Raw genomic sequence first — 25,690 nt, forward strand, 5'->3', positions numbered from 1 at the left:
AGGCAGCAGCAGAGACCGCAAGTGCAAGCATGGAGCCACAGATCGCTGAGCCACGAATGTAGTCTGCAAGGTGCAACGTTGAAGAGGTTAAGCTGGAAAATTCATAAACAAGTCTAACGAGGAAAAAGCAAGATTCTCCCAGGTTACCAGCCTGGGCCTTGTAAGAGAGGGCATGCCAGGCTTGCACAAAGTGCTCTGCCACTCCCTTGAAAGATCCTGTGAGCAGAGGGTGGCCTGGTGGCCCTGAAGAAGGCTGCACTTGGTGATGCCCAGGGAGATGGAGAGACTGCCAGGCTCAGCCAGGAGCACGTGGCTCGGCAAGGGTGGCCACAGGGGAAAGACCATGCCTGTCCAGGAGGTCCCATGGTGTAATGGTGAGCACTCTGGACTCTGAATCCAGCGATCTGAGCTCAAATCTCAGTGGGACCTTGAGCTTTTGGCTTACACATTTAGCTCTCTACAACTACCTGAAGGGGGGTTGTAGTGAGGTGGGTGCTGCTCTCTTCTGTCAGGTGGCTGGAGATAGGACGAGAGGAAAGGGCCTCAAGTTGAGGCAAGGGAGATTTAGGTTAGGTATTAGGAAGAAATTCATTACTAAGAGGGTTGTCACACATTGGAATAGGCTGGCCAGGGAAGTGGTTGAGTCACCATCCCTGGAGGTATTCAAAAAGCGAGCGGACGGGGTACTCCATAACATGATTTAGTGGGCATGGATGATGGTTGGACTCGATGATCTTGAAGGTCTCTTCAAACATAAGTGATTCTATGATTAGCAGCCTTGCCTTGCTGTCAGGGCAATGGTTTAATGCACTCTCGTCTTCCTTCCTTTCCTGTGCTCCCAGCCCTGGGACTGACACCAGTGCCCCTTCTGCCGCCCTGTGCCCACCAAACCTCTGCAGCTTTCTTGAGCACTGGACCTCGCCCCCTCTCTGCTCCCTTGGTCTTGAGGGCTGCTCCTGGATGAGGGCATCCAGCAGTGGCTCAGAGAATCACACAACACCTGAGGTGGAGAGCATTGCGCTCCAAGCCTGGCTCAAAGCAGCCTCAAGTGGAGGAGGCTATTCAGGGCCTTGTCTGCTTGGATGTGGGACACCTCCAAAGATGGAGACGCTGCAACACTCCCTGGGCAACCGTTTCCCATCTTTCATTACCACTGTGTGTGGCAGTACTTGTATTCCCACCCCTGTCCATTGCTTATGGTGCCATCCATTTCTCTGAGGCTTTTCTGTCTTTCTCTTGTCTGCTTGTTTATTTTTGGTGCTCTGGTATCAGTTCAGGGAGCTCCACCCACAACTGGCAGAGCCCTGTGCATGGGGACAGACTCACGGTCATGGGAGAGAGCAGGTTCTCCCTCTGCCTTTATCCTGGGGTCGGCTGGGAGAGAGTTTACTTTCACAAGGAGCTGGAAGGGGCCCAGCCAGGACAGCTGACCCGAACTAGCCAAGGTGATATTTGATACCGTAGGATGTCATGCTCAGTATATAAGTGGGGGAGCTGGCGCTGGGGGGGGTGAAGGGATCAAGCTCAGAAATGGGCTGAGCATCAGGTTCTGTGCGGTGAGCAATTGCACTGTGCGTCACATGCTTTATATATTCTTTGGACAGCAAGCAGCCGTGTGGTGCTAAGTTGCCAGCTGGGCTTAACCCACGACATCCTTGCAGCTATGTTGGCGAACTGAGCGGGGAGGAGAACAAACCACCACGAGACTCCAGCTGTGCTGCACAAAGTCTTTAATGAGAAGGAGGAAATGCAGTGGCATGGAACAGAGACCGAGAAACACGTCTGCTGGGTTCAGGGAGGCACAGAGGATGGCCCATATCCCAAGGACAAGCTCCAGGCAAAGCGCTTGCCTTTCCCCATTCCGATCTAGCCGGTGGCAATGCCAGCCCACCAAGAGCAGGCCCTAACTCCGGCACACTCCCTCTGTCAGCAGGAGGTTCAGCAAAGCAGAAGAGAACGAGCCCTTTCCTGAGGAGCTCAGAGCAAAGCAGAGCCAGAGGAGACACGGCGAGGCCTGCAGTGCAGCGAGGAGCAGCAGGCACAGGTCCCTTCTGCGCGGTGGGATGAGGACACTCAGCCCACCTGCAAGCCGTGGCTACGCTCCTGCTGCTGCAGGATCCCTGTCTTCCTTGGTGCTCCAAAGGGGATGATCTGCTGGCTTCAGCAGTTCAGACCGCAGCGGGTGGGAGGCAGACACAGCCCTGACCCCCCCAGACCAAGGGAGCCCCCAGAAGAGATGGGAACCCCCCCGGCGCTGAGGGAGCTCCCAACAGCAGCTGACAGCGAGGATCCCACGGCTGTGCTCTGAGGGAAAGAGGTGAGGATGGGGCCCGGCAGGGTCACCACCACCGGGGAGGCCTGGATGGCCACCGTCGAGTCAGCGCAGCGGGCGACACAGGGCTCACTGCAGCTGCTTGCAAGTGGGGTTGGGCCGGAGGCGCCGCAGGGCGTTGGGAGACAGGGTCTGAAGCAAGACATCTCTCGGCGAGGGAGGCAAAGCTGAAACACAGAGCAGGCAGGGAGCACGAACCTCAATATCAGTCTGTCTGTCTTTTCCTCAGCTCTCTCCGTGGAGACTCTTTGTTTTCAAAACACCCGGTACGCCTACGTTTGCCACGACCATCATCGTGCCCTCCGAGTTGCACGGCACAGGAAGGCTGACCCACTTTTGGAATAGGCCCCAGCGCAGTGGCTTTAAAGCGCCTGTGGAAAGACTGATCATACCCCATCTCCATTGTTGCTTTGAAGATGGCACTGGATGCCCTTGGCCATTTGGTTAGAGACGGCCTCCTGCAGGTGCACATTCTGGTGGGCAGACCCCCCTGCAGCTGAGCCCCATGGATCCCCTTCTGCTTGAAAGAACCCTCCTCTTCCCAGCTCTCCCCAGCCACCTCCCCCAAAAGGCAGAGATTGCAGCCCTTCAACAGTTGTATGGCAGGGCAAAGCTGAGGCAGCCCAAGTATCAGCCTCAGTAGCCACCAAGACAGCAGTTCAGCTCAGAGAGAGAGAGATGGAGCAGACTCAGGCTTACCTTGCTCCTCGAGGAAAGGGAGGCAAGAGAGGAGGATGCAGAGCCTGGAGCAGCGCAGGCTTTTATGCTGTGTCCCAGAGCCCGGGGGGGGGCCCACAAACATTCCTTGCTCATGAAGCATCTCAACACCTAGTAGACACACAGGAGACTGTGAGTAAGTTTAAGCAGAACGTCAAGACTGCACAATCCCATATGGGAGAAGAGCCTCATCTCACCAGGGATGTGGCAAAGCTCAATGTCAAAGGAAGTCCTTTGTGGGCTGGAAGGAAGACCCCTGTGGGCCAGAGCGACAGCCAGGAGGACCTAGCTTACGCTCATCAGGCTCTACCACAGCATGGTTTTGTGATCAAAGAGATGCCCGCGTCCTTCTCTGAAAGACACCCACGCCCAAATTGACCTGTTTTGCTCAGCAAGGTCATCCCAGAGGCCAGAGGCCTGGATGGCCTGCTTTTGAGGAGAGGCTCAGGGCAGGGAGGCAAAAGCTCATAGCCCTTTTTCCTGGGTGAGGGATGGGGTGGCCCATTCCATGCATTTCAAACTACAAAGGGACATGGGATCAGTCTCCCAGAGCCCCTGGGAGTCATCATGATGTGGAGGAGTTGGGAAAAACCCTGAACTCCAGGCAAACATGAGTCACCCTGCTGTGGACTTCAGTGGACACGTTGCACTGGCCTGAGGCGTACCAGGGATACCAGAGCTTATAGTCCCAAAGTGCCGCTTTCGTCAAGGGCTTTTCCACACATTTTAGCACCCTTCCTGGATCAACTGGTGCTTCTATGCAACCTCCTGCATTTGCTGTCTTCCAAGGCATTGCCTTTTGGTGGTTGCTCAAGGGCTCATGTGACTGCCAGGTGCTCTGGGAGACTGATCCGATGTCCCTTTGAAATTTGAAAGGCATGGAATGGGCCACCCCATGCCTCACCCAGGAGAAAGAGCCACGATCTTTTGGCTCACTGCCCTCAGCCTCTGCTCAAAAGCAGGCCATCTAGGACTTTGGCATCTGGGATGACCTTGCTGAGCAAAACAGGTTAATTTGAGTATGGAAGGACACAGTCACTTAAAATCTCTGCACAGCTAGCCTGAGACCTTGGAGCCAATAGGTCTTAGCAGAGCTGGACACAAATTAATTATATTGATGTTAGACAATTCGCAGTGAGAGGAAAACATTTCAGGTGAAAGAGGCAAAGGCTTAATCACCAGAGAGGCCTTGGCAAGCTGCAACTACTAGGTGTTGAGATGCTTCATGAGCAAGGAATGTTTGTGGGCCCCCCCCCGGGCTCTGGGACACAGCATAAAAGCCTGCGCTGCTCCAGGCTCTGCATCCTCCTCTCTTGCCTCCCTTTCCTCGAGGAGCAAGGTAAGCCTGAGTCTGCTCCATCTCTCTCTCTCTGAGCTGAACTGCTGTCTTGGTGGCTACGGAGGCTGATACTTGGGCTGCCTCAGCTTTGCCCTGCCATACAACTGTTGAAGGGCTGCAATCTCTTTGCCTTTTGGGGGAGGTGGCTGGGGAGAGCTGGGAAGAGGAGGGTTCTTTCAAGCAGAAGGGGATCCATGGGGCTCAGCTGCAGGGGGGTCTGCCCACCAGAACGTGCACCTGCAGGAGGCCGTCTCTAACCAAATGGCCAAGGGCATCCAGTGCCATCTTCAAAGCAACAATGGAGATGGGGTATGATCAGTCTTTCCACAGGCGCTTTAAAGCCACTGCGCTGGGGCCTATTCCAAAAGTGGGTCAGCCTTCCTGTGCCGTGCAACTCGGAGGGCACGATGATGGTCGTGGCAAACGTAGGCGTACCGGGTGTTTTGAAAACAAAGAGTCTCCACGGAGAGAGCTGAGGAAAAGACAGACAGACTGATATTGAGGTTCGTGCTCCCTGCCTGCTCTGTGTTTCAGCTTTGCCTCCCTCGCCGAGAGATGTCTTGCTTCAGACCCTGTCTCCCAACGCCCTGCGGCGCCTCCGGCCCAACCCCACTTGCAAGCAGCTGCAGTGAGCCCTGTGTCGCCCGCTGCGCTGACTCGACGGTGGCCATCCAGGCCTCCCCGGTGGTGGTGACCCTGCCGGGCCCCATCCTCACCTCTTTCCCTCAGAGCACAGCCGTGGGATCCTCGCTGTCAGCTGCTGTTGGGAGCTCCCTCAGCGCCGGGGGGGTTCCCATCTCTTCTGGGGGCTCCCTTGGTCTGGGGGGGTCAGGGCTGTGTCTGCCTCCCACCCGCTGCGGTCTGAACTGCTGAAGCCAGCAGATCATCCCCTTTGGAGCACCAAGGAAGACAGGGATCCTGCAGCAGCAGGAGCGTAGCCACGGCTTGCAGGTGGGCTGAGTGTCCTCATCCCACCGCGCAGAAGGGACCTGTGCCTGCTGCTCCTCGCTGCACTGCAGGCCTCGCCGTGTCTCCTCTGGCTCTGCTTTGCTCTGAGCTCCTCAGGAAAGGGCTCGTTCTCTTCTGCTTTGCTGAACCTCCTGCTGACAGAGGGAGTGTGCCGGAGTTAGGGCCTGCTCTTGGTGGGCTGGCATTGCCACCGGCTAGATCGGAATGGGGAAAGGCAAGCGCTTTGCCTGGAGCTTGTCCTTGGGATATGGGCCATCCTCTGTGCCTCCCTGAACCCAGCAGACGTGTTTCTCGGTCTCTGTTCCATGCCACTGCATTTCCTCCTTCTCATTAAAGACTTTGTGCAGCACAGCTGGAGTCTCGTGGTGGTTTGTTCTCCTCCCCGCTCAGTTCGCCAACATAGCTGCAAGGATGTCGTGGGTTAAGCCCAGCTGGCAACTTAGCACCACACGGCTGCTTGCTGTCCAAAGAATATATAAAGCATGTGACGCACAGTGCAATTGCTCACCACACAGAACCTGATGCTCAGCCCATTTCTGAGCTTGATCCCTTCACCCCCCCCAGCGCCAGCTCCCCCACTTATATACTGAGCATGACATCCTACGGTATCAAATATCACCTTGGCTAGTTCGGGTCAGCTGTCCTGGCTGGGCCCCTTCCAGCTCCTTGTGAAAGTAAACTCTCTCCCAGCCGACCCCAGGATAAAGGCAGAGGGAGAACCTGCTCTCTCCCATGACCGTGAGTCTGTCCCCATGCACAGGGCTCTGCCAGTTGTGGGCGGAGCTCCCTGAACTGATACCAGAGCACCAAAAATAAACAAGCAGACAAGAGAAAGACAGAAAAGCCTCAGAGAAATGGATGGCACCATAAGCAATGGACAGGGGTGGGAATACAAGTACTGCCACACACAGTGGTAATGAAAGATGGGAAACGGTTGCCCAGGGAGTGTTGCAGCGTCTCCATCTTTGGAGGTGTCCCACATCCAAGCAGACAAGGCCCTGAATAGCCTCCTCCACTTGAGGCTGCTTTGAGCCAGGCTTGGAGCGCAATGCTCTCCACCTCAGGTGTTGTGTGATTCTCTGAGCCACTGCTGGATGCCCTCATCCAGGAGCAGCCCTCAAGACCAAGGGAGCAGAGAGGGGGCGAGGTCCAGTGCTCAAGAAAGCTGCAGAGGTTTGGTGGGCACAGGGCGGCAGAAGGGGCACTGGTGTCAGTCCCAGGGCTGGGAGCACAGGAAAGGAAGGAAGACGAGAGTGCATTAAACCATTGCCCTGACAGCAAGGCAAGGCTGCTAATCATAGAATCACTTATGTTTGAAGAGACCTTCAAGATCATCGAGTCCAACCATCATCCATGCCCACTAAATCATGTTATGGAGTACCCCGTCCGCTCGCTTTTTGAATACCTCCAGGGATGGTGACTCAACCACTTCCCTGGCCAGCCTATTCCAATGTGTGACAACCCTCTTAGTAATGAATTTCTTCCTAATACCTAACCTAAATCTCCCTTGCCTCAACTTGAGGCCCTTTCCTCTCGTCCTATCTCCAGCCACCTGACAGAAGAGAGCAGCACCCACCTCACTACAACCCCCCTTCAGGTAGTTGTAGAGAGCTAAATGTGTAAGCCAAAAGCTCAAGGTCCCACTGAGATTTGAGCTCAGATCGCTGGATTCAGAGTCCAGAGTGCTCACCATTACACCATGGGACCTCCTGGACAGGCATGGTCTTTCCCCTGTGGCCACCCTTGCCGAGCCACGTGCTCCTGGCTGAGCCTGGCAGTCTCTCCATCTCCCTGGGCATCACCAAGTGCAGCCTTCTTCAGGGCCACCAGGCCACCCTCTGCTCACAGGATCTTTCAAGGGAGTGGCAGAGCACTTTGTGCAAGCCTGGCATGCCCTCTCTTACAAGGCCCAGGCTGGTAACCTGGGAGAATCTTGCTTTTTCCTCGTTAGACTTGTTTATGAATTTTCCAGCTTAACCTCTTCAACGTTGCACCTTGCAGACTACATTCGTGGCTCAGCGATCTGTGGCTCCATGCTTGCACTTGCGGTCTCTGCTGCTGCCTCCCTTCACCCCCATGTTGGACAGCCTCCCAGTCTGCCTCTGTAAGTTATTGCCTGTCCTGTTCTCACCTTGTACCTCATACTAAGCAGCCGTTAACCACATATCCTTACTCTTGGTTGCGGTCCTAGCCAAGCTCCTGACCTTGCCAAAGGGGGCGGCCAAGAGAGAGGGCAGGGGATGTGGTTCAACAGAGGGAAGAGCTGGCAGGAGGACCCAAGGCAGCTTGTTATGGGTTGCACAAGCTGGACTGCCTTCCTCTGCTGGGACAGTCCTGGCTGACTTCAGACCCCGGTCCTCTTTTGCAGGACACGCTGTCCCCTTCTGCCCCAAAGCGGCCCTTCCCTCAGTGAGAATGAGGGTTTTCTCTCCTGAGGCTGCTCCAGACTGGTCCAGACTTAGGTGCATTCTACTATTAGCTCAAGGCAGCTCTCCCACACGCCCTGGGTCCACCTGGCCAAGGGTCCATGCACACAGTGGGGAGAAGCTGCACTGGAGCTATCCTCCTTGTGCCAGGGTTTGAGTCTGTGTGTTGAGAGCAGGGCCCTTCCTCCCAGCAGTCAGACAGGAGGAAACACATGCGGGGACACTCTACTAGATCTCAGGCTTAGCCCAGGACACTGAGGACGCAACCGCCTGGTACCTTTGGACTGCCCAAAGCACTGGGCTGGCAGCTGGTACTTCTGAACCCACAGGACAGACCAGGCTGCCGTGCCCAAGCCTAAGATTTCAAATGGCGAGTTACATTCAGAGAGGGTGTGAGACACTGGAGAAGGGTTAAATTTCCACAGAGTCACAAATCTGAAAGCATGTCCCGGAGAAGCAGCATTGCTGAGGGCTTTCCTCATCCATCCCTGGGATCTGCAGGACCGAGCAGGGTGGGAGGAGTGTCTGGGAGCAGCAAGAGCAGGGCCCAGTCTCTGAAGGTCTTGCAAAGAGGTGGAGGGACCCCCCACTCCAGGGGCTGGAGCACGGGGAAAGGGACAGCCCTTTCCCATGCAGATGCTGTGCCGCTGCAGGAGGAGGGATGTCCCTTCTGGGGCTGAGACAGCGTTTCTCCAAGCAATGGAGGGTCTTCCTGGGGCTCTGCTAGTCTCACCCAGCACTCGGGGAGAAAGGGTTCTGGTCCAGTGGGCTGTGTGGGCCAGTGCCCACAAGGCAGCTTCCTTGCTTGGGGCATTTTGTCCTTGGTTTCCTTCCTGGCAGCACTGCCTGCTGGGGCTGCCCATGGTCCCCAGACTGTTTGCTTCCTGTCCCCATCCAATATCAGGGAGGGTTGTTAAATGATCCTGAGAGCGAGATTAAGACACAAACGAGGTCATATGCTGTACAACCTTATAGCTTTTATTTCCTACAACAACCAATAACTGCAATAGAACAGAGGGAGGAAGAAGAAAAAGAGGCAGACCTAAGCAAGAGAACGGAAGAGAGGTAGCAAGACTAGTTACCACCACCATGAAGTCAGCAACGTCCCGCTGAGTTGGTTCCGACGCCCGTGATGGAGGGTTGGGTTCTTCTGCTGCCTGTCAGGTGTCTTTCCTTCAGTTTCAGGTGTCACAGTCCTTCCGATGTCTTCCAGTTTCGGGTCTTCCGCCCACGAGAGGGGAGTACACAGTTCTTTTATTGTCCCAGTCCCCACAATTTCTCTGAAAAGTCCACCCATTTCCACAGAACTCATGACCCTATCGGGCAAGCACAGCTCGGCAGGCGCGGATATGGTGGTTTCTTCGGGGACGTCTTGTGCGTACTCCCCTACAACAACAGGATGTTGAGGCAGCAGCAATGTCGAGTCAGCAAGTCAGCACAGTCCCTCACACTTCCCCAAGATCACGGCAAATGTTCTGTACACTATAGCCATCGATGCAGCCACCGACATTTTGTGCCCCCCTTACAGGCTTCAATGGGCAGTCAGAGATCTCCCAGAGCTCCCCAGCCCCTGGGAGCTGCAGCTCAGGCCAGGCTGGCTCATGCAGGAGGCCAAGCCACTCCTGTGTCCTGCACTCCCAAGGACTTCCTGGCCAAGGGCAGGCCTTGGCAAGCCAGAGAGCTACCTTCATATAGCAGAAGCCCCCTCACTGTCTATTCTCCAGGCTGAACAATCCCAGCTCCTTCAGCATCTCCCTCAATCCTGACACGCTCTGGCATGCTCTGATACCACCCTGTGCATGTCCCCTCTTCCTCTTCCTCTTCCTGTGTGCACAGGAGGACCTCTTCTGTGGCTCATACTTCCTGACTGCGGTCCTTCTGAAAAATGCCACCAGTGCTCGTGCAGCCTGGGGTGGGATTGTGTGAGGATGCCTCTGTCCTGTCAGCAGTGTTGGAGAGAGCCTGCCATGCCCCTGTTGGCCTCTTACTGGTGGGCCTTTACTCCCACCTGTCCCTCTTCCCACTGGTGCTGTCCGTGTTTGCTGGTGAGGAACTGCCAGCTCAGGGAAACTTTCTGGGTTGAAATCCTGCTGGTCAATGCCACATCCTGGATTGCCACCAACAGAGTGTGCCACTGGGCCTGAAAGAGGGAAGGATGCATCGCAGGGGCTCTCCAGCTTTGGGAGCAGAGGGCAGAGGAGCTCCCTGATGACTAAGGAGAGGGAAAAGTTGCCCCATCTCCAAAACGGGGGAAGAAGGACTATCTGGGGAACCAAGGAAAGGTGATGATAAACTGGAGCAAGTTCCGCGGAGGATCCCTAGGATAGTCAGGGGCAGGGGGCTCTGGCCTTGTGAGGAGAGGCTGAGGACCCAAGGCTTGCTCAGCTGGGAGAAGAAAATGCTTAGCGGGGATCTAATAGGAGCCTCCTGGTGCCTACTCCAGGAGGCTACTGCGATGGCTGGAGGATGAGCGCCATGGTCAGAAGTTGAGCAGGCAGGTTGTGACTGGCTACACAAACACAAATGATCACCCGGAGGGTACCTAAGCATGGGAACAGGGGTCCAGAGAGGCTGTGAAACGTCTGTCCTCAAGGTATTTTATGACCCGAAAGGACAAAGCACTGATCAGCTGGTGGGAGCCTGCCAGAAGCAGGAGGATGCACTCTCTGACTCCCTGAAATGCCTTCCAACCAGAAGGCTTGTTGGAGGGGGAAGTGGAAGCAGGGAGAGAGGATTTTGTGGGTGAATGTTTGAAGAATGCCAAAAGCTGCACGTTGCAGGGGAGAGGAGAGGCATGCAGAATGTGACTTTTGTAGGGGAGAGTGGAAAAGTGGAGTTCCCCAGGGGCTCTCCTCCTTCCATGATTCTGTTCTAGGCCTACCCACCTGCTACTGGTGGGGCAGCATGGGTACGCCCATTTCTCCTTCTACAGGAGCTGGGACTGCAGCAAGACCTGGTCAGCAGGCTGAGCAGAGCCCCCAGAGGGGCAAGAAGCCTCCACTGAAGAGAGAGGCCAAGAGAGAGAAGCCATGAAGGGGGGCAGCCAGAGAGAAGAGCCTGTCAGGAGTGGGACTCGAAGCCATGCCTCCCAGGGAGGCTGCAACCTGAATGCAATGCCTTAGACCACTCCGCCATCCTGACCCGCTGCTGCTGCTGCTGCTGGTCCGCGCCCTGCAGCTGCCAGAGCCAGCCCACCTCAGCCAGCCTCCTCCTGGCACTGCTGCAGGGGGAGCTGTATCCTGGGAGCACCCTTGCCTTGCTCCCACCAAGGGCTGTGGACTGGCGACCGCAGCTCCTACACGCGCTTCGTACCACATGGAACTGGAGTACCCAGCACAGGGGCAGCACACTTCCGACACATCTCCCAAAGCCCAAGGCACTCCTTCAGGGGAGCAACCAAAGGAACCGTCAGTGAATTACGGCTCTACGCTCGCCAATGTCCTGTGAAGGGCTCCAGGCACACGTCTACCTTCCCCGTGACTTCCTCCATTCCCTCCAGAGCCTCAGGGGATGGCAAGCCAAGCACTTGGCCTGCAGCGCTGCCTCATGGACGGTTCCTGGGGCAACAAGGGTGCTTCCTTCTTCCCTCCTCGGAGCTGGGAAGGCTGGGCAAGGAGGGCTGTGCCACACCAACCTCGGGGTCAGTGCTGTGCCGATCTCGAGGAGCCAGTCTGTGGGAAAGGGGCTGGAGAGTCATGGTGAAAGCACAGAGGATGCGCCAAGTGCAGAGCAACGACTGAGCTCCCCCATTCCTGTGGGGAAGAGGCTCACTTACTGCCCATGACGTAGAGGAGGAAGGAGGGCACAGATCTCTCTGGGACTTGTTGCTTCATGGAAGGAGGTAGACTGTAAGGCATCTCAGGCGGTCACTAGTCCAAATGCCTGCCTAAAGCAGGGCTAGCCCCAAAGCTAGAGCAGGTGACTCAGTGCCTGAGCCCCACTGAAACTTGAGTGTGACACCCAGGCATGGAGAATCCCAAGGTTCTCCGGGCACCTGCTGCAGTGCTTCAACACTGCCTGAGAATCTCAGAATGGTACAAAGCAGCCCCTGCAGCCCGCTGTTGCTAAATGGGGAAGGCACTGTGGAGCCAGGCAGAAGAAAAGTTGGTCTGCATTGGCCAGGAATCGAACCCGGGTCAACTGCTTGGAAGGCAGCTATGCTCACCACTATACCACCAACGCTCCTGCATGCACTGCTGCCTCCCGCTCCTCCAGCCCAGAGCCTGGCCTCCCTCCTGCTCCTCTATGTCCCACTCTTGCCTGCCTCCTGCTCTGCCAGGTCACCAACTGCCCTCTTGCCTGCTCCTCTGCTTCACAGGCTATCCCGCCTCCTCCTTCCAGCCCCCTGCACACATACACACGACCTCAACCTGCTGGCACCTGGGTGTGCTTCTCTGCCTGTGAGCTGTTGGCTACGGAAACTCCAGCTGCTGGCTGCTGGTAATGGTCACGCTCCCCATCTGCGTTCGCATGTGGGCCAGCTGCGCACGTGCTATGCAGGTGCATGTGCGTTTGCGGGTACGTACCTGTGGTGGTTTAAGCACAGACAAACGCCCACCCAGCTGCTCACTACTTTCCCCACCCGCAGGGCGATGCAGAGCACTGAAAACACAATGAGAAATCTCATGGCTCAAGATAAACACACGGACATGGCTTAGCAAAACTCTTGTGGGAAAATCAGGCTTGACTTGGGCAAAATCAATTCTTGGACACTTAAAGCAGATGCAAGTAGCGAGAAACAAAAAGACAAACATAAAACACCGCCTTTCCTCTCCCCTGTGCCGGGACAACTTCAGTGCTTCACACCAGACTCCTTTACCTGTCCAAGCAGGATGTGTCTCTGCTCTTACCCACTCTTTTTTTTCCTCCCACCTCTCTCCGCCCGGCGTTTTCTGCCCTTTCTGGAATATGTTTTCACAGAGGGGCCACCAATGTTGACGACGGCTCAGCTGTCTTGTGCGGTGGGTCCACTGCGGAGCTGGAACTGGCTGTGTCTGACACAGGGCAGCCCGTTATCTCTTCCCACAGAGGCCATTCTGCAGCACCCCCTGACTCCTCCACTACCAAAACCTTGCCATGTGTAGCCAATACAGTGCCCATGGGGAATACCAGAGGGCATAACGCTGAGGTAGCGCGGTCGGAGGCTGCCCCAATCAGAGTCACAGTCAGGCTGTCCTGGGCTAATGTGTGGTTGCATGATGTAGCCTTTGGTTGAATTAAAAAGGCACAGCAACCAGCCTGGGTTTCTTCCTAGGCACTGGATATGTCCGTAGCTTGTAGACATGTGTAGTAGTAGCTCAGCAATCAGTAAGCAATTTGTGTTGCAGGACTCCGCGCATTACCTGTTCCTGGGCTAAAACCTGCCTTGTGCTGCCACTGGTTTTGGTGATGGATGATTGCTTTGGTGAATGCCCATGCCGGCACTGATGAATGATGAAGTACACGTGACCAGGACGTACCTTCCCCTACATACACAGGGGGCAGCATTTTCTTTCAGCTGCCATTTTCTTAACAAGCACCATAACCACCATGTTTTCCTACTGCTCTGTGATTGGCTGACAGCCATTTCTGGACCCCGTTGTACCCACCTGCTCTCAGGCAGACCTGTGATTGGCTGCCAGGACCAGCCAACCCTACCTGTGTACCCAGAAGCACATCGGGCAAGGAAGCCCCCACTCACTAAACAAAGGGAAGAGGCAACTTCTGACAGCGTCATTCCCCGTGGGCTCTCCTACTGCTTTGTGATTGCCGGACAGCCATTTTTGACACTGTCATGCCCGCATGTTCTCAGATCTCCCTCTCAGGGACTGTCTGCTTCCTTTGGACCAAGAAGTGTTTGGATATAAAAAGATATACCGTGCAGTGGTATCTACTCTGGAATGAAGACGAGCACTTAGCACAAGTGCTATTCCTGTGGATGGCCCATTGCCTGCAGAGCCAGAGGCCACCTCACAGTCAACATGCAAGCAATCTTCTGGCTTCTGGCCAGTCAGGTACTCAGGTAGCAGGGAGCTCACCTGCAGATACCTGTGCTATCTTCTTGCTGCCAGCTCGTGAAGCACTCAGGCAAGAAAAACCCATAGAAGAGGCCACTCTCCATTATCTTTGAAAGGTCGCAACAACTAGGAGTGGTACCTGAGTCCTGGAAGAAAGTCATTGTCACTCCTATCTTCCCAAAAGGCACAAAGGAGAATGGGGGCAACAGCAGGCTGGTCTGCCTCTCCTCGATCCCTGGGAAGGGGAAGGAGCAACTCATCCTGGAAACCCTTTGCACACCCATGAAGAGCAAGAATGCGATTGGTCTTGTTTTCATTGCATTCTACTCCTAGCTCATTTCTGTCAGACTGTGCTTTTCTGGTTTTGGGGGGTGCTGGGGGGGTGTTTGTGTGTTTGTTTGTGTATGTGTATGTGAGAGGGGTATTTGCTAGGAGATCTCAAGCTGCACTAGCCAGTGAGGAGAGTGGATTGGCATCAGGGACTGCCCAGGGTTGGAGCAGGACACTGGACAAACCAGGCCTGGGCTGCAGGCATGGGTTCTGCACAGACCTGTGGTACAGTCTAGGGTTCAGAGCACCTGCTGATGTGCACGTGGGAGTGAGGGGGTGGGTGTCCAGCACTGAATTCCAGTCCTGAGCAGCCAGAAGAGAGGGAAAGACTCGGGCTATGTGTGTGCTTTGTCTTGTAGTGAGCAATAAAAGACAAAGAAAACACCGCCATGCCTCCCAATTTTTCCAGGCTCAGCTGCACTCCTTCACTGCAGACTACTCCAGCATGGGTTCTCCCCATGCTGCGCTTCTGAACAGGAAAATCTCTTTCAGCGTGGGCTCTTCCACAGGCTTCAGGCCCGTCAGGGGAAGTCTTCACTGGCGTGCCTTCTCCGCAGGTTGCAGTTCCTTCAGGAGTATCCACCTGCTCCAGCCAGCATGGGTGCCCTGGGTGCCACAAGCTTTGCAGATGGCTCAGTGTTGTGGAGGCCCCTGGAACCAGCTGTGTGTGTGGTGCAGGGCAGCCCCTTAGCTCTTCCCCACAGAGGCCACCCTGCAGCAGCCCCTCTCCCCACCACTGCCAACACCTAGCCACGTATGGCCAATACAGTGCCCACTGGGAATACCTACTCAGCCCTGCTCCTGGCTGGAGCTGCGAGTGAGCACGGCAGCAAACAGACTAGGATGGAGAAACCCCCCAGATGGTCAAGCTGATTGCGCTGGTGTTTGCCAAAGTAGCAGCAGCCTTGTCCTCCTCCTCCCCACCTGCAGATTCCTGGAGGTCCCTGCTTGCAGCTGGGAAGTTGGGATTGAGCTGCTGGATGGGAAGGGAGAAATGCCTGTGTCCCCAGGCCACCCACTTCCTTGTGGGGGGAGCTCTGCCTGCTGCTCCACAGCCACCCGTCTGCCTTGGCGAGGGGCACTATGGGAGTGCTGGCTCCTAAGAAGGCAAAGGAGAAAGAAGGTGGCAGTGGCAGAGTGAAGGGGCTGAGGGAACAGGAGGGCCGTGGCCATGGGTGCCCAGAGAGCTAGAGCAGTGCAGGTCAAAAGTTGCTGGGAGAGGCAGCAGCTGTCAGGAGGAGGGAAAAAAAGGGCCAGTTAGCAGAGGATGGTTTCGATCCATCGACCTCTGGGTTATGGGCCCAGCACGCTTCCGCTGCGCCACTCTGCTCCCCCCAGCACCTCTGCCGGCACCTCCCACGGCCCTGCCTGATGCTCCCTGGCGCTGCCAGCCCTCATGCCTCTTTCCCTTCCTCTGTCCTGTGCCCTCACGCGGGCCAGAAAATGGGCTCTCTGGAAAGTTCACCTCCTTTGGGCCTGGGGGGGCAGCTCAAGGGCCTTGCCTTGCCCTTCTCCCCACATCTCCTGCCCATAACCCTGCATGGGGACTTTCTTCTTGGTCACCCAAGCTGGCTCTGCAGGCACTGGAAGAAACCCCGGAGCGAGGGGGCAGCCTTGTTGCTTTGCAGGGCAGACGGGAGCTGCTCTCCAGCGAGCTCAGGAGGGCTGCCACCCTGCCCAGAAAGCCAACGCCCAGGGGGCTGTGGGATTGTGCCCGGTGTCAACATCCGTTCTTTGCCAGCCGAGGAGGGAGACAAGGACGCTTAGCATTACCAAGCGTAGAATTACCAAGGGAATTAATCCTCCTAATTTGGCTGTCCATGTAGTGGTGGCCCAGCCTAATGCATGGAGGACCCCGAGATAGAGGAAAGCAGGGTTGGTATATGTTTACAATACAGTTGTGTCGACCAATCAAATTACTCATGTTAAGGGGTGGGCTAATCAGTTACTATTGCTCCCCAAATCAGTATGTGCTTCTCCCGGGCAGGTGGTGTGGACAGATGCTCGGTGGGGTGTTAATCTTCATTGTTCTAAACTAACGTCCTGTGCAGGTGGAGGGGCTTTATACTCGATTTACGTTGATTGCTGTTCTGGCCGTGGCTGTATACCCGGGTTTTTTTTGAAAGACCAGTCTTCCATTGGTTTATCATCTGCAACCAGTTTAGGTTGGGTCGTCAGGTGACGTTGACGCTGAGGTAAAAGCCCTTAGTCCTAGGCAGTGTTTGTTCTTCTAAGCAAGTTATCTAGCAGTTGGCGCCTTGCCTTTCACACCAGCGGTGAGGGCCTTGCCCTGCCAGTGCTGTGCTGTGCTGTGCTCCCCCATTCTGTAGCTCATAGTTGGCACTGGCCCCTTCTCTTCCCCCCACCCCCACCCCTTGCCTGCTGCTCCCCACCAGTCTGCCCTTGTGAGACCTAAAGTGAGGGGCACTTTGTGAGTGCTGGCAAGATCTCAGATCCAGGAGGTGCCTCCCCTTCATCTTTAGCAATGAGGGCCATGCTGTGCAGGCTGTCTTTGGAGGTGAGCTGCTGTAGGTTCAGGCCTAGGGAGGACAGACAGCTGGTAGGGTTGTTCTGCATGAGGTCTGAGGTGAGATCAGGCTCTTAAGTTCTGCTCAGGAGCCAACAACGTTGGACCACTTGTCATGGCTGGTACTCGGCACTGGTCCATTCTCTTCCCCAACATGCCTCCCTTGTCAACGGGAGCAGGATTTCCCTTTCATCCAGGAATTTGGGGGGGGGGGGGGGTGGGGGAGCGAGGACAAGTGCTGTAGGCAAGGGGCTTTCACTGTCTCCCTGGGCACCAGGCACAGTGTGGAGCTGAGTCCCACTGCTGGCTGCAGCGTGGTCAATTGCAGGGAGCCCAAAAGGGGACTGCGCCCCGTAGTTGGCAGGATTCGAACCTGCGCGGGGAAACCCCAATGGATTTCTAGTCCATCGCCTTCACCACTCAGCCACAACTACCTGCTCCAAGCCTCTCTGCCCTGCTGATCACGTGCCCTGTGCAATGACACCTGGCTCCCTGGGAGTTTCAGGGCTAGGCTCCACTCGAAGATTTGCGGTTGGGACCTGCACTGAGCATGACGGGCACCTGCTGCCAGCCTTGCAGAGGCCTTGAGAGGCTTAACCCCAGGGGCTTCAGCTGAAGCTCCCAGCGCCTTGTCCTCAGCCGGGCATCTGGGATATCCTGCCACGGGAGGGGGGGATGGTTTCACCCCCCAGCTGGTGTCTCTGCTGCTTCCAGGGAAGAAGAGAAGGCAGCTGTGTGGAGACAACCAGCGTGAGGTGAGATATTAGACCCCACTTTGCTTCTCAGATTTATCTGAGGGGGCCTCCAAGCCTGCTGTGAGCACTACGGTGGGGACACTGCAGATGGTGATCTCCCGGCAACACTTCCAGCCTCTTGGGGACTTAGGGCAGTATCAGCCCTTGAACAAAGACCATGACCGCCGTGCAGGTTGTTGGTGTGTAGGGGCAATGGTTTGCGAGAGTGGGAGAGATCCATGGAAAGGGCGAGGTAGAGACTGGCTGAGCAAAAGGGTGGAGGGGCAAAGGGAGAATAAATGGGGGTGTGGGTGACTTAGAGGGAGACTGGGGAGGGCTTGATTTGGTGGAATAGGTACGTGCAGAGCTTTTTTCCACCACTGCAAGCATTGTCCAGTTCCTGAGCATGGACCAAAATATCAAACGATCCACAAAAGCGGTAATTTACACCACCAGATGAAAGTGGCTCCCCTTCTGTCTTGGCTCTGGAGCAGGAAAATGGCATTAAGGAGGCAGTGTGGCGGGGGTGCACCTGGCAGTGTCTGACTGCATGCAGAGTGTATTAGGTCTGGCTGAGATGGAGTTAATACTCCCCATAGCAGCCCTCATAGCGCTGTGCTCTGCATTCAGTAGCTAGAAAGGTGTTGGTAACCCACCAGTGTTTTGGCTACTGCTGAGCAGTGCTGGCACAGCATCAAGGCTGTCTCTCCAACATTCTTGCCCCCCCCTCAATGGCAGGCTGGGACAAGGCAAGATCTTGGGAGGGGACATAACCAGGACAGCTGACCTAAACTAACCAAACAGATATTCCATACCATATGATGTCAGCTGAGATATAAAAGCTAAGTAAAGGGAGACGGAAGGGGGGCATTTTTGTCTTCCGGAGCAACCACTATGCGTCCTGAAGCCCTGCTTCCCAGGAAGTGGCTAGACATCGCCTGCCGATGGGAAGTAGAGAATAACATCATTTGTTTTTCTTTGCTTTCACGCGCAGCCTTTGCTTTCACTTTATTAAACTGTCCTTATCTTGACCCACGAGCCTTTTGTTCTATTTTCTCCCCCCTGTCCAGCTGAGAAGGGGGAGTGATAGAGTGGCTTTGGTGGGCACCTGGCATGCAGCCAGGGTCAACCCACCACACAGAGCAAGGGTGGGAGGTGGTTGCAGTCGAGAGGCTGAGCATGAGGAGTGGCTTGAGGAAGTGTGTGGGGGGGGGCTGGAGAGAGGAGGCCAGCCAGTCTGTGGAGTGGAGGAGCAGGAGGCCAGCCAGGCTCTGATCTGGAGGAGCAGGAGGCAGCACTGCCCACAGGTGCATTGCTGGAATATTAGTGAGCAAAGCTGCTTTCCAAGCCGTTGACCCAGCTTTGATTCCTGGCCAAGGCAGACAGATGTCTCTTCAGGCTGGCTCCAGGGTGGGCGCCTTACATCTTCTGCAGGCAGGCTCTTGTGCTCAGAAAATGCCCAGCTTTCCCCTGGAGTTTCAAGCCAGTCCCCTTGCCTCCTTGCAGCCTTGAGACCAACTGAGGCCAGTGCTTTCTGCCTGCTGGGAGGGCTCCGGGCTGGGCTCCTCACTGCAGTGGTGGTACAGGAGCCAGGAGGGAGGCTTTTTTTGGCCTGGCACAGAACTGCACCTGCTGCTGCTGCTGGTGGTTGCACCTGGCAAGAAAAGCATGCTGCCATGGCAGGGTACAGATGAAGATCAATAATGCCTAGGTGGTGGTCAAGGGACATGTGATAAATTTACGTGTTTGTTGATCAAACCGGTTCTGTAAGCCTTGCACAAGTGTTCGTTTTTGCAAGGCAGTTTTAGCCTTTGCAAGCAGGTGCGGTTGGAAACTTTGTAACTGCAATGTCTTGCTAAGTGAACAAGATGTATTAGCTTTCAATGCCTCATGAGGAGGTATTTTACAGTACGCATGCTCCAGATGACAAGAAACACAGAAGAAGACTACAGCCTTCATCCCAGGACTCCCCCAGCAACAAAGCGTGCAATCGCAGAAGATACTAAACAAGCCCACGTGGGCCCAGACTCTGGACTCTAACCTGGCAACAAAAAAACTATAAAAAGGGGACGCTGAAGGTGGGGGGGGGGAGGGCGCACCGTTGGTAGAGCGGAGACTCCCCGGCCGCCCAGCGCTGTTTTGCCTGTTTGCCGCTTGCTTCAATAAACTTTGATTGGATTACCCATGGGCTGGTGTACAATTTTTCGTCGCCGCTTATAACAAATTTGGTGCCGTGACTCAGATAAGGTTAACTTGGTTCGGAATCTAAACTCTGGGGAGGCGCCCCATCCTTGTATGGCCCCGGAGTGGACGATATCCTTTCCAAGACCCTTACCTCCGAACCCTAAATTTGGCAAGCAGGCAAAAGAACACTGCAGTACCCCGTAATTTTCGTGCACGAAGATCCAGACGAAGACTCCAGGTTAAGTGAGTATTGAAAGCGTTCTCGTTCGGTCGGGGTGGGTTTCCCGAAGTGCGCATGAACGAGACGCTCCCGGAAGGAGCGAAGTGAGTGCGGACCCTCTTGTAGTGCAGTTCTCATTGCCCGCAAGGGCGTGAGCCACGAATGAGGGGTGCGTGTGTGTGTGTGTGTGAGAAGGCACTTTGGAAGATGGGGCAGAAGAAAAGCAAGCCTTCTGACTCCATGAGGGGCCCCAAGGTGAGGTTACCCGACATACCGCCAGACAGCCCTCTAGGATTAATGATTGCCCATTGGGATGACTGGCCACCCAGACAAGGCAAAAGCAGAGAAAAAATGATATATTATTGCATGCAGGTGTGGGGTGGTAAACAAATCAGAAGAGATCGGGTATTTTGGCCTGTTTTTGGGACATTTGAGGATTGGATATGTCAGGCCCTAAACATATATGTAAATTCTAAGGAACCCTTTAGTTTAGAAGAGAGTGAATATGCTAGTTTATGGATAAGATTAGATACCCGAATCCATGTGTTCGCTCTAAGTGAAAAGAATCATAGGAAAAAACCTAAAAACCTCGAAGAGCTTCCCACACCTCCTCCCCCTTATGTTCCCCCTGAACTCGCGCCTGGCCCAACCCCCCCCTTCCTCCTTTCCCCCGACAGTCCCAGACCCAGACTTAGGCTCCTAGTTCCCCTGAAGAGATTCGGAGGATGACAAGGAGTCAGACTAGGAGGAAAGAGCAGTCAGAGGAAAGACTATACCCCTTAAGAGAAATAGCTATGGGGGGCCCACAACCTGGCATGGGATTTGTGCCGGTACCCTTGAATTCCGGAGATATAAGGGAATTCAAGAAGGAGATGGGGAACCTTTTAGAAGACCCCTTGGGAGTATCCGAAAGGTTAGACCAGGTTTTGGGTCCTAATGTATATACCTGGGAAGAGTTGCAGGCAGTTTTAGGTATACTATTCACAGTAGAGGAAAGGGAAATGATTCGAAGAGCAGGAATGAGAGTTTGGGATCAGCAACACCAACACGGTCCAGGCGCAGATATTAAATGGCCACTACAGCGGCCAAACTGGGATAACCAGAATGCGGAACATAGAACCCATATGGCAGCTCTGCGTACTATAATTGTTCAAGGCATTCATTAAGGAATCTGTTCCCCGAGGACAGAATATTAACAAAGCATTTAGTGAACACCAGAAGAGAGATGAGACCCCCCACTGAATGGTTAGAGAGATTGAGAAAGAATCTGCAGCTCTATTCCGGGCTGGATCCTGCCACTCCGGTGGGGCAAGCCCTGTTAAAAACTCAGCTTGTGGCGAAATCATGGGTAGACATTAGAAAGAAACTGGAAGAGTTGGAAGATTGGCAGGAGCGAGGATTAGATGAGCTGTTGAGGGAAGCTCAGAAAGTGTATGTGAGAAGGGAGGAAGAGATTCAGAAGAAGCAGGCAAGGCTTTTGGTGGCAGCTGTCCGAGAAGGACAGAGAGGAATAACATCCTGTATGGGGGGATGTAGTGCCCAAGGACCAAAAGAAAGTCCTCAGGGAAGCCAGGGTGACATAAAGAATTCGAGACAGATTGAGTGTTTCACTGTCAAAGGAAAGGACACATGAGGAGGAATTGCAGAAAGCGTATACAGGATGAACGAATGTTTAAAGAAGATTAGGGGGGTCAGGGGCTCTATTTGCTGGGGACCTCTAGGAAAACAGAGCCCTTGATAAAATTAAAATTAGGTCCCCAGCATCAAGAAGTAGAGTTCCTTGTGGACTCTGGGGCAGAAAGATCTACTGTCCAGTTAGTGCCCCGAGGATGCACACGGTCCTCGGAGAAATTACAAGTAATAGGAGCAAAAGGGGAACCGTTTCAGGTACCAATAATAAAAGGAGTGGAAATAGAAACTCCATCTCAAATTGGAATAGGATCCCTTTTGTTAGTACCTGAAGTAGAATACAATTTATTAGGAAGAGATCTAATGATTGAGTTAGGAATTAACTTAGAAATAAAGAACAGAGAAATAGCGGTAAAATTGTGTGTTTTGACAACAGAGGATGAAGCTAACATCAGTCCTGAAGTATGGTATACCCCGGAGTCAGTAGGACGATTAGACATTGCTCCCTTTGAAGTCACCATTAAGAACGCAGAAGTTCCAATTAGAGTCAAACAATATCCCATGTCACAAGAGGGCAGATATGGACTACAACCAGTGATCGAAAGGTTGTTGCAGCAGGGATTATTAAAAACTTGCATGTCACCACACAATACCCCCATTCTGCCCATAAAGGAATCGGACGGGTCCTACCGTTTAGTACAGGATCTAAGAGAAGTGAATAAGAGGACTATTACTAGATTCCCAGTGGTAGCCAATCCATATACTTTACTAAGTCAACTCTCCCCTGAATTAAAATGGTATAGTGTAATAGACTTAAAGGACGCATTTTGGGCCTGCCCTCTAAAGGAGAAGTGTAGGGCTTCTTTTGCCTTTGAGTGGGAAGATCCTGAGACCCATAGGAAACAACAATTAAGATGGACTGTACTCCCACAAGGGTTTACAGAATCACCAAATTTGTTTGGGCAAGCTCTAGAACAAGTATTAGAAACTTTTGAATCAAACCCAGAAGTGACTTTAGTGCAGTATGTAGATGATCTGTTGTTAGCTGGGGAAGATCAAGAGGCTGTTAGAAATGAGAGCATTAGATTATTGAACTTTTTAGGCCTAAAGGGATTAAAGGTTTCAAAGTCTAAATTGCAGTTTACTGAAGAGGAAGTAAAATACTTAGGACACCGGCTAAGTAAGGGAACTAAGAAATTAGATCCTGAGCGAGTGAATGGTATTTTATCCCTCCAGGCACCAACAAGTAAGAGACAGATAAGGCAATTGTTAGGACTTTTAGGGTACTGTAGACAATGGATCGAAAATTATAGCAGCAAAGTGAAGTTTTTGTATCAGAAATTAGTAGGGGTAGGATTAATAAAATGGACTCAGGAGGACGAACAGAGTCTAGAAAGCCTCAGAGCTGACCTTGTAAATGCTCCGGTGTTAAGTTTAGCCGATATTAGACGACCGTTTTATTTGTTTGTGAATTCAGAGGGAGGAACAGCCTTTGGGGTATTAACCCAAGAATGGGCTGGAAGAAAGAAACCCGTGGGCTATTTTTCCAAATTATTAGATCCGGTTAGTAGGGGATGGCCTACTTGCCTACAAGCTGTAGTAGCCACGGCCCTTTTAGTTGAAGAAGCTGGGAAAGTAACTCTAGGAGGAGAATTGAAAGTGTATACGCCTCATAACGTACGGGGGGTATTACAGCAGAAGGCAGACAAATGGATCACTGACGCCAGGCTGTTGAAATACGAGGGTATCCTAATTCATTCCCCCAAGTTGGAGCTTGAAACAACTAGCCTGCAAAACCCAGCTCAGTTCTTATACGGGGAACCAAGCGAGAACTTAATTCATGATTGCATACAATTAATAGAACACCAAACCAAAATTAGAGAAGATTTGGAAGAAGAGGAACTACCGAATGGGTTGAAATTATTTGTAGACGGGTCATCACGAATGGTAAATGGGAAGCGAAGGTCAGGGTATGCGATAATAGATGGGACCACCCTAGAGGTAAAAGAATCTGGCCCCCTCGATGCGACCGTGGTCAGCCCAAGCTTGTGAATTATATGCAGTACTAAGAGCTTTGCAGTTACTGGAAAATAAACAAGGGACAGTATTTACAGATTCCAACTATGCATTCGGGGTAGTTCATACATTTGGCAAAATTTGGGAAGAACGAGGGTTAGTGAACTCTCAAGGGAAAGGCCTAGTACATGAGGCCTTGATAAAACAAACTCTAAAGGCTCTAAGAGGACCTAAACAAATTGCAGTAGTACATGTAAAAGGCTATCAGAGGGGTATCAATAAACAAATAAGGGGAAATAATTTGGCTGACGAAGAAGCAAAGAAAGCCGCCTTACTAATCGTAAGGGAAGTGGAACAAACACAGACTCAAATAAAAGCCAATGGTATCGTGAGTTTTACCACTCAAGAAAAGGAGAAACTTAAACAAGCAAGAGTTATTGAAAAGGAAGGGAAATGGTTTCTCCCTGATGGAAGAGAAGTAATTCCAAAGCGGGTGGCATGGAAAATAATGAGAGAATTTCACAGGCAAACTCATTGGGGAATACAGGCATTGGTAGACCAATTCGGAACTAAGTATATGTGTATAGGAATATACGATATAGCCAAGAAAATCGTTGGGGAATGCCTAACGTGCCAAAGGGTAAATAAGCATCAGCTCAGGGAAAGAGTTCCAGGAGGGCGTGAACTGGCTAAAAGACCATTTGAAAGAATACAAAGCAATTTCACCGAACTTCCCAAAGTGGGCAGATACAGATATCTCCTAGTACTGGTGGACCATTTGACCCACTTTGTGGAGGCCTTTCCGGTAGCCCGAGCCACTGCAAAAACCGTAGTCAAGGTACTGCTGGAAAACATCGTACCACGGTATGGAAACATAGCAGTAATTGATTCAGATCGGGGACCCCATTTTACCTCCAAGGTTATCAAGGAGGCCTTGGATCCCTTAGGGACTAAATGGGAATATCATACCCCATGGCATCCACAGAGTTCAGGAAAAGTAGAAAGAATGAATGGCGAAATTAAGAAACATTTGACTAAATTAATCATTGAAACTAAAATGAATTGGATAAAATGCTTGCCATTAGCCCTATTAAATGTAAGGACACAACCCAGAGGAGACACTGGGATCTCTCCTTTTGAAATGTTATATGGGATGCCCTATGACCTAGAAATGCCAATCGAACACCCAAAGGTAGAAGAAAAATTCTTACAGGAGTATATCATTGAACTCATGAAGAGACGGCAAGAACTAATAAAGAAGGGACTGATAGTGCAGAGGCCACCCTTAGATATTGCAATACACAAAATTACGCCTGGAGATAAGGTATTGATCAAAACTTGGAAAGAGTCATCTCTAACTCCCTGTTGGGAGGGACCGTTTCTTGTTTTGCTTACTACAGATACTGCAGTCCGGACTGCCGAAAGAGGGTGGACTCATGCAAGCAGAATCAAAGGACCAATTCAGAGTTCTCACTGGGAGGCGACCAGAGACCCTGACAGCTTGAAAATTAAGTTCCGAAGAAAAGCGGATGAGTGAGACTATCTTTTGTAAAGATCCTAACTGTATATGTTATCCCTTTGTATGTTACAGGTGTAAACTCTGTAGAGAAAAGTGGTGGACCCACTGCTCCTATGGGTATTCCCCTAGTGGTATTTGCCACGAATGTTATAATTACGAACGGGAACTAACTGAGCAAGCATTATGTGTGGGAGTAACAACCGGGAGAATTATAAAAGACTCCCAAAAGTGGTGGGATATCTTTGCCAAAGGCATAAATCCCGAGAAGTGTTGTTTCCATACAAATGAGCCCTGTCCAACAAAGGCCAAAATCGTACATGTAACCTGCAGACGGACCGTGGCCAGAGTGAGGTGTGGAGTCTGGGAGGTGAAAGATAAGAGCTGGGAGAGCTATAAGTCAAGGTCGACTAAATATGACAAAGGAGGTTCCCCTGAAAAATAACGACTGCTGCCGAGAAGATGGTACGCCTCGCTGCTCTAAGCAACAGAGTAGGCAGAGGAGAAGGCAGAGGCGTACTGCTGTGGGGATTGAGGTTGATGAACCACCTCCAGAAACGGCACACGAGGCCCCTTGACTCACAACTCCCAAACCCAATAACCTCAGGGCCACCCCGAAGTTTCTCATCTCCCTCGGGGAATAAAACCAAAAACCAAATTAAATGTCAAAAATTTGGAAATGCTTATAGAAAGAGCAAGACCACACCACTTTTCTCAATCTTATATCTAGGTATGTGGATAATAAGTCTGTTACC

The 25,690-nt window shown here is 52.9% G+C and overlaps 1 long non-coding RNA gene and 5 other non-coding genes across 8 annotated transcripts; 2 read left to right on the top strand and 4 right to left on the bottom strand.

Moving 5' to 3' along the window:
* The first annotated feature begins 357 nt into the window (after positions 1-357).
* TRNAQ-CUG (transfer RNA glutamine (anticodon CUG)) lies at positions 358-429 on the top strand. The gene has a single exon. It is a non-coding gene; the product is annotated as a tRNA-Gln (tRNA).
* A 6,563-nt stretch (positions 430-6,992) lies between these two features.
* Positions 6,993-7,064, bottom strand: TRNAQ-CUG (transfer RNA glutamine (anticodon CUG)). Its single transcript has one exon. It is a non-coding gene; the product is annotated as a tRNA-Gln (tRNA).
* Positions 7,065-11,893: 4,829 nt separating this feature from the next.
* TRNAG-UCC (transfer RNA glycine (anticodon UCC)) lies at positions 11,894-11,965 on the bottom strand. The gene has a single exon. It is a non-coding gene; the product is annotated as a tRNA-Gly (tRNA).
* Positions 11,966-15,367: 3,402 nt separating this feature from the next.
* TRNAM-CAU (transfer RNA methionine (anticodon CAU)) lies at positions 15,368-15,439 on the bottom strand. The gene has a single exon. It is a non-coding gene; the product is annotated as a tRNA-Met (tRNA).
* Positions 15,440-16,988: 1,549 nt separating this feature from the next.
* TRNAS-AGA (transfer RNA serine (anticodon AGA)) lies at positions 16,989-17,070 on the bottom strand. The gene has a single exon. It is a non-coding gene; the product is annotated as a tRNA-Ser (tRNA).
* Positions 17,071-19,459: 2,389 nt separating this feature from the next.
* On the top strand, positions 19,460-25,079 carry LOC138687966 (uncharacterized). 3 transcript variants are annotated; one of them, XR_011327005.1, is made up of 2 exons: positions 19,460-19,801; positions 24,792-25,079. It is a non-coding gene; the product is annotated as an uncharacterized lncRNA (long non-coding RNA). The 3 variants fall into 3 exon arrangements; XR_011327003.1 differs by having other exon boundaries at positions 19,460-19,797; XR_011327004.1 differs by having other exon boundaries at positions 19,460-19,797; positions 24,820-25,079.
* The last annotated feature ends 611 nt before the right edge of the window (positions 25,080-25,690 follow it).

This window comes from Haliaeetus albicilla, chromosome 12, assembly GCF_947461875.1.
Source record: "Haliaeetus albicilla chromosome 12, bHalAlb1.1, whole genome shotgun sequence".
NCBI classification, from domain to species: Eukaryota; Metazoa; Chordata; class Aves; order Accipitriformes; family Accipitridae; genus Haliaeetus; species Haliaeetus albicilla.